The following is an 8,218-nucleotide window of genomic DNA, read 5'->3' as shown; positions in this document are numbered from 1 at the left end:
CCCGAAAAACCTAGGGGGTGAATGTATTATCATTAATTTTCAGGATCCAAGGGTGGTAGGAATGATCACGAGGCCAGGCTGGAGTACCAGTAGTGGTGGGATTGGCATTGTGGATCTCACTTTTTTCTATCCAAGACCAGTTGACAGCCATTTTGGTGGGAATAATGATCTAGGGAGATTGAGCTTCCCTCCTCAGGTAGAGACCATCCCCTTCAATGTCCCTTTTTCACGACCAAATGCCTGCTATGATCAAGTTTACAACTCTCATGATGGGCAGGGAAATCTGTGGCGGGGATGGTGACGGAAATTGGTTGTTTTCAATGACTCTACGGACAAGATGGGTAGGGAAGATATAATCGAGCAACCAGTGGCATCAACTAGGGATGTAATAGTAAGTCCAAAAAAATGATTATTAACGGGGAAAAGGTGAATTGTAGGGTGGATAGTGGGGTGAGTATGGAAACTTTGGGGGGTGACATAAGACCCAAGCAAAATATTGATGTTAACCAGGGAACTGGTGCTAACTGTGTGGATATTGTTATAGCTGAGACAGGCAATTGTGAGGGTCTGACTAACTTTCCGCCTATGCCAGTAATTGATGTGGGGATTTGCAATGGCACCGGCCCAGGGAGAATGTTCTCGTGGAATATTGCGGGGCTAGGAACTAAATTATTGTCACAAAATTGGATAGATTTTGTCAATGGGTTCGAAATGTGTCTATTCCAGGAGACATGGGCTTGCGACCCGATCTTCCTCCCAGGCTATTTAAACTTTTGTATCCCGGCAAGTAGAGGCCCTAGGGGTAGACCCATGGGAGGCTTAACAGCTTGGATCAAGCAAGACCTTCAAGTTAAAATAAAAATGCTTGATCTGGGTTATAAGGATATACAATTGTTAAGAATATCATCTGACAAGGGGGGTGTTATTGACATATATAATATCTATGCTAGGGGTACCTATGTCGGAAATTCCCCTACCATAGAGGACCTATCCTCCTTCCTTGAGTCATATTCCCTGGGAAATAGAGTGGTCGTGGCTGGTGACCTCAATAGGACCTTCGAACCACTGGAAAACACGGAAAACCCGATTGGACAAGAGGAAGATGTCCAATGGGGTGTTCCGTTCTTAGATCTTGCACCAGTCAAACGGTGGACAAAAGACATATTGCTATTAAATGCGCTATGTTTTGAACATGGGTTAAGGGCCCTTAATGGAAGGACAAAGAGCGATCAGGGAGGTAATTGTACATTTGACAATGGTTATTGTCAGAGTAGAATAGACTATGTCATTTGTAGTTTTAATCTATGGTATGGGATAAGCGATATGGAGATAAAGGGTAGATTAGAAAGTGACCATAATCCCCTTTGTGTCACCCATACTTGGTGGACGGCTACGCCGGTTAACCAAGAGCTAAACAGTGAAGCAGTACTTGTTATGGGAAATGACATGCGCAGAGTCAAATGGCCAAATGTGTTGGCAAATGTGGCGACCATGGACTACATAAGTTTGGAGGTGGACAATGCAATTGAAGCCATGGAATTAGCAAATCCTGCAATACCAGGGTCTGTTTCAATGACAGCCATACATGATAAGTTCTTCTCCCTTTTAAAACCTCACTTTATGAGATTGAATAATGTAAATAAAAAAACCCACTTAAAATGGCTAGGTGGTTTAACAAGCAGTGCAGGTTAGCTAGGTTGCAACTGGGTAGGGCAATTAGAAGTAGGGATAAGGTTTTGATCGGCTTAGCCAGGAAACACTACAATGTTAGCATCCGCCAGGCCAAGAAGAAGTGGGATGAAGAATATTGGGACGAGTTGCTGGAAGCCTCTGGGGCAAGGGATTCCAGACTTTTCTGGAAAACCGTTAAGTGGGGTCGAGGTGGCACCCCTAATAACCCAGATAATAATGTCAATGAGGCATCATGGGTCGAGTATTTCAAACCACAATACGCAGATAATAGGAGGATGGTGGGCATAGAACCAATTCCAGTTGTATTTTGCAAAGAAAACCTGTTTTCAAATAAGGAAGTGGAATTGGTAATCTCATCCTTGCAAGGGGGAAAGGCACCAGGTTTGGACGGGATACCCTCTGATATATTCAAGAATGATAAGGTACGGTGGGCTAGGTATGTGACCCTGCTGGGAAATGCACTAGCCAAAGGGGCAGTAATCCCAGAAATATGGAAGGGGGCAATAATCATACCGATTTATAAGAAGGGTGATCGGTCATGCCCGGCAAATTATAGGCCGATAAGTTTAATTGCCACTCTCCAAAAAGTGGTGGGGAAGATGGTGACCAATAAACTTATGGACTGGGTAGAAGAGAATAATGCCCTTTCCCCCTACCAGGCAGGCTTTAGGAGGGCTACCAGCACGGTAGATCAAATATTCCGATTTACCATGTTGAGGTGGGGGACGGTTCTACTTGGCGAAGGCAGCCTATATGTCGCATTTGTAGACTTGAGGGCTGCCTTCGACCTGGCCCCAAGGCGCAAGCTTTGGGCAGTTCTGAAAGGGATAGGGGTTCCACCCGAATTGCTCACCTTAATTATGCGACTCCATGAGTGCAATTTTGCCAAAGTCCAATGGGGGAGGAATGGGGAATCCACTGCTAATTTTCCCGTTGAGCGGGGAGTACGGCAGGGATGTGCAATGGCACCCCTGCTTTTCTCCCTATTTATTAATGGTATTGTGGATAGGATGTTGGATGCAGGTGTGGATGCACCTTCGTTAGCGGGCATCAGGGTCCCAATCTTGATGTTCGCTGACGACACCCTAATTGTGTCCAAAACCCCAGCGGGACTGCAGCGTGCCTTAAATATTTTTGACATTTTTTGCAGGGAGCACGGCCTTGAAGTTAATGCTGGCAAAACAAAACTGATGGCTTTCTCACAAAGACGCCGACCACAACCAAGGGTATCTCTGAATAATATTGAGCTCGAGGTAGTAAATGTTTTTACCTATCTCGGGGTAGAGATATCGAGTAAGCCAGGTTGGTCACGCCATATAGAAAAGGCTGTACTTAGACATCAGCAGATTGCAGGGGCACTTCGGGTGGAGCAAGCTAAATCAAAAACTAGGCCTATAAAACCGGTCATTATGGTTTATGATGCCAAAGTTCTAGGGGCAGCCCTATATGGGGCAGAAGTATGGGGTCTTGAGAGGCTTCCTACTCTACAATTATCCGAGAACAGGTTCCTGAGGGGAATTACGGGTCTCCCACAGAGTACGCCACTAATCCCGCTTGCCCTAGATCTAGGGAGGAGATCGGTCAGTGACCGTGCTCGACTGAGGCCTATCCTTTATTGGAGACGGCTTTGGACGACCCCGGAGATCCGACATTATGCTGATGGATTTTTAGCCCTAATAAAATCAGACACGTTCCATAAAATACCATGGCTGAAAACACTCAGGGTCGTTCTTGGCGAGCTTGGTCTTCCCAACCTTTGGGAAAATCCCTCTGGGGAAGTTTTCCCAAGTAAAGGTACCATCAAGCAGATCTATTGGGATTATGTAGAAGAAAGGCTTTGGAGGCGTACACAATCAGAAACAATGGGGGGTAGATTCCTGGAAATTAAAACGAGACCTGTCCTAGAAAAGTATTGGGACACTATTAGTGTCCGGATAGACAGGAAACTATTTTTTCAGCTAAGGTCAGGTTCTCTCCCACTGAGGTCATTGACGGGTAGGTGGAGGAGCACTAACACCTTATGTTGCCCGGTGTGTGGTGCCCCTAACGAAAGCGTAGCCCACTTTTTATTTATGTGTGAGGCCTATGTAAATCCAAGGAGAGTATGGTTGGCTCCAGTCTGTAGAAATCTTGGGGTATCCAGTGGTGTCGAAGGGTTGAGAATTATTTGTACCTCCACTGACATGCCCATTGTGCTGGGAACAGCAAAGTACTTGGGGTGGGCATGGTCCATTAGGCGGAAGGCTTTATCTCTCAATATGAACTGAAATTTTCAGGAATTTTAAATTCTTTGTTAAAGCTTGCACACTTGATTAAAATGTATTTTTACAATGTATATGAATTTATTTGTAATGTGTTTTAATGTATGAATTTTTAAAATGTATGTTGTGCTTTTATGAGTTTGTAACTCGAATAAAGCTTTTTCAATTCGACTAAGAAGAAAAGGCTGAAACATGGTCATGTCTACACTTTAAAGGAGGAATCATTGGATTGATAGTGATCCTTGAAATTTTGTTGTGCTACACTAGAGTAAGGTCAACTAGTAGATAAGCCTTTAAGTGTTGCACTTAGAGTACCTCTAAGTGGTTCACCCAGAAGTATAGGGGGGACACTAGCGTGAATAATTGCTTTAGGGTTATTGTGATATTTATTTCATGTTTTGCTTTTCATTTTTTTTATGTTTGCTTTTCATTGTGATGTAATATATATTGTGATATATGTCATTTGTTTCTCTTTGAATAGGCGCCGTTGCTGTGTGTATTATAAACTGATTTTGATATATTCGCTATGAATAATAATTATTGCTGAGAGGGTAATTAAATGTGCTCTACTCAAAAAAGTGCTTAGTATTGTATCCTTTATACCATTTTTGTTGTATAAAGCTACAGAGAAGGGTGGCAATTACCCACAAGGCTTCTCTTCCAGATACTCTTATCACTTAAGTCCCGATAAAGTTGCTTATGTGAGGATTAATGACGTTGGTGACAGGTTGATTCCCAACGCAGACCGCAGACTTTCACTGCAGACAGCAGCACACGAAGGCTTGGCTTCGGCCCATGCTGGAGTGTCTGAAACAGCTTCTATCTTACAGTAGCGTTACTGGTGGTGTGGTTTATATAAACAAACCCATAATTATGTGCTTTCTTGTGACATTTGCCAACAGATTAAGCCATCTACTGTAACACGTCCACCACAAACACCGCTGTGTAGATCTAATAGACCTTTTGGATGTGTTTATTTGGATCACTGCGGTCCATTTTCTTCAGATACTGCCTATAAATTCATCTTAGTTGCAGTTGATTCATGCACATGTTTTCTTTGGGTATGGCCACAATGCTGTGCTGATGCTCGAACTGTCATCAGGGATTTGCGTGTTTTTGTGGGAATTTTTGCATGTGGCACTTTCCATTCAGACCAGGGTCCAGCGTTCATCTCTAAGGCGTCGAAGGAGGCCATGACGTCTTTGGGAGTGCAGGTCAAATTTTCGTCTCCATACAGGCCTGAGGGTAATTCGGTTTTGGAGCGAATGAACCGTGACTTAAAGCAATCCTTGACAGCTAGGGTCTTAGGTACTGGCAGGAATTGGTTCGCCCATTTGTATAGCGTGCAACGTGCACTAAAAAATTTCCCCAGAAGATCTCTGGGTGGACAGACCCTGTACGAAATGCTCTTTGGCATGAAAAAGTTTGTACCAGACCTTGATGGTCTAGACATAGCGGCGGCTGCCGCAACCTTTGACGTAGATATTCATTCTGCTATATTATAGAAACTACAAAAGACCCAAGACAGTCTTGCAAAGGAACATTCACCATCTGCCACAGATGCAGCACTGCAGATTCCTATAGTCGGCTGGCTACCCAAAGTCAGAGACCTGGTCCAAAAGAAAGTGGAGAACAAAAAAGAGTTTGGCCCTTCTTATCGTGCACCTGTCCCAGTGCTTGGCATGAAGGGAACTCGTACCGTCATTTTACCACCACTTCCTGGTCGGAAAAACAACCGAAACATCTCCGCGGACAATGTCAAGTTACAGCATCTGGCCGATCCTGAATAGTATAAAACCAGCGTCTTCTTGTCCAGCTATTTCCAGGAATCCAGTGTTGGCGCTTCTGACGCCACACAGCCTGACACTGCCATAGAAATGGACTCTGTCATTAACCATTTGTTAAACCTCCCTACTTCCAGTCTTAATGAAGAAACAGAGTATGCTTATCCCACTACCGAGTTCTTGTCTGATTTGCAACCGAATACCCTTATCCTGTCATGTTTCTCTTTTGACTCAAACTCTACATTATCGTTAACCCCTCTCAAATTCTCTATTTTTGTGGCCTGGTTTAAAAAGATTTATTTGGATCCGCCTTGTACATACATCTGGATGGGCATATTTTGCCATTTTTCTATTTATGGTAATTGGATTTGTGACATTCTTTTTCCTTCTCATAAATGGTCACTACATACCTGAATGCTCTGCTGTGAAACTGGTTAATGGAACTTTGGCCCTGCATTTGTCTTCTCACATCATGAAAAGGGACCTGACTTTTGTCAACATCTCCGCCTGGCCAGTTGCGGATGGAATAGTTTGGGATGCATTGGAGTTCCAAATTCATGGCCCAACAGAGATAATTAACTTACCAAATTTAATTTGTATTTCCATGGGAGATGTAGTTAAACACATCATATGGTCTGATGATTGGGATGTACAAGCCATACAATGTTTGTTTTCAGATTTGAAGTATTATGCTGCATTTGATGCTGAAGATTTGTATTTGAATACTGCAAATTATGCTAATTTGTTTTGCTGGCAGCATTATGGCGGTGTATAAATGCAAAAGATGGCCTCCGGACGAGAGCTCCTCCACTGAGCTCCTGGGTTAGGGATCACCTATCGTTTTTTATTCCTGTATAACCCAGCCATCCATCGCTCTCCGTCACCCTGCTGCCCCCCGACGCAATCACACAATCATATAGCGCTAGCTTAGCTCCCGAAACACCGCACAGACTAACCGCTGCGGACCCCTCTTACCTCATCTGGGACAATGGCCATTTCTCAGAAATGCTGACCGCTGGCTGTGTCCGCCGGATACCTCGCCGCTGCTGAGAAACAGGGCCCCAGTCGAGTGTCGCCTCCTGAATCCAGCTGACTAAGACCGAAGGTTGGGCTGCTGGGAGACGGACCGTGGACGCTTGCCAGATCTGTTAACTTGGTGAGTCCGGTCCCACCCTCCCCCTCTACCCTGCTGCAGGCCTCTCATCGCATTTGGGCCCTGAGCCTGTTATCTTTCCAGTAGTTGCGCCGGCCATAAGGCGAGTCCTCCCTCTGGCGACAGACACACCGGGCTCTGACCGAGGCACTGGGGACCTTTTCGCCGCATCGTCCTTCCCGGTCACAGTGCTGCCTTGCGCTAGGTGAGCAGCGTGCACTCGGTGGCTGCAGAGACGCTGAGGAGCTGCGATGCGGTGTCCTTCACCTCGAGCCCTTGAACCCGTGTGCTGCACTGGAACCAGCGCCCCTGCGCGGCCCTCCGCAGCCCACCCAGGCAGACCCTTGGACCACACTGCAGCTGTGCTGGCTCACACATCACTAGCCAAAGCCCCATGGAGCTGTATACCGCCTCTACCCTATTACAATGCTCTCACGGCGATCGCGCTTCAGGCAGAAATAAGATCAAGGAGCTGCGAAGCGGTGCGCCTGAGAGCCAGAGCCCTGGGGAGATGTTTGCTGCCTCCCCCCCTTTCAGTGTTCTTCACAGCAATTGTGCTCATGGCAGCAGTGAGATCGGGGTACATACAGCTATGATCTATATCCCTGCACCACAGCAGGACAGCAACTAAGAGACCTCCGACAGATGTCTAACTGTTAGAGCAAGACTTTTAGAACAAGACTGTAATGGTGAACAGTGAACCAGGCCCAGAAATAACCAGAACACTTGAGTTTTCTCTTTATCTGCAGAAACTTCAAAGTGAATATTACCTCAGACCTTCTACCCTCCAAAATGGCAGTACCTGGCAATGACTACAGAAAGAGGACTGCGCTTTAAAAACAAATAAGGGCCCACAGCTGTACCCCAGCCAGGCATGCTCAGACAGTTGCAACAGAAATAGGACTGCACCAGCACAACGAGCTAGCCTACTCGCTCAGGTGGCGGCCATCTTGAAGTGGCACTGACTGGCTACAACATTCAGTAAAAGACCTGTTGTTCCTTGGGAAAGCCCTAGGAATTTTCTCCTGCTTTTTTCTCACTCACGACCCGGCCAATTTCATATCCCCAAACAGTTACTATCTCAATGACCGAGGACATAAGGACATCTGCTGCTTACTGACCCAGGTCTCTCCTATTGTGCCCAATCCTAACCAACATGGTTGATCCTGGCCTGACTGCTACTGGGGCAAATTCATACACCCTGGCTTACCCCCTAAACTCTCCAAAACCGCTACAAAATCCTCACCCTGAAAAACCACCCGAGACACTGATCTCTGACCTATGCCTCAGTGCGGACAATGGCATAGTCATCAACGACCTCGTTTTCT

The sequence above is a fragment of the Lissotriton helveticus genome, chromosome 6 (assembly GCF_964261635.1).
Source record: "Lissotriton helveticus chromosome 6, aLisHel1.1, whole genome shotgun sequence".
In the NCBI taxonomy this organism is placed as follows: Eukaryota; Metazoa; Chordata; class Amphibia; order Caudata; family Salamandridae; genus Lissotriton; species Lissotriton helveticus.
The sequence above is the reverse complement of the archived record's forward strand: the minus strand, read 5'-3'. Positions refer to the sequence as shown.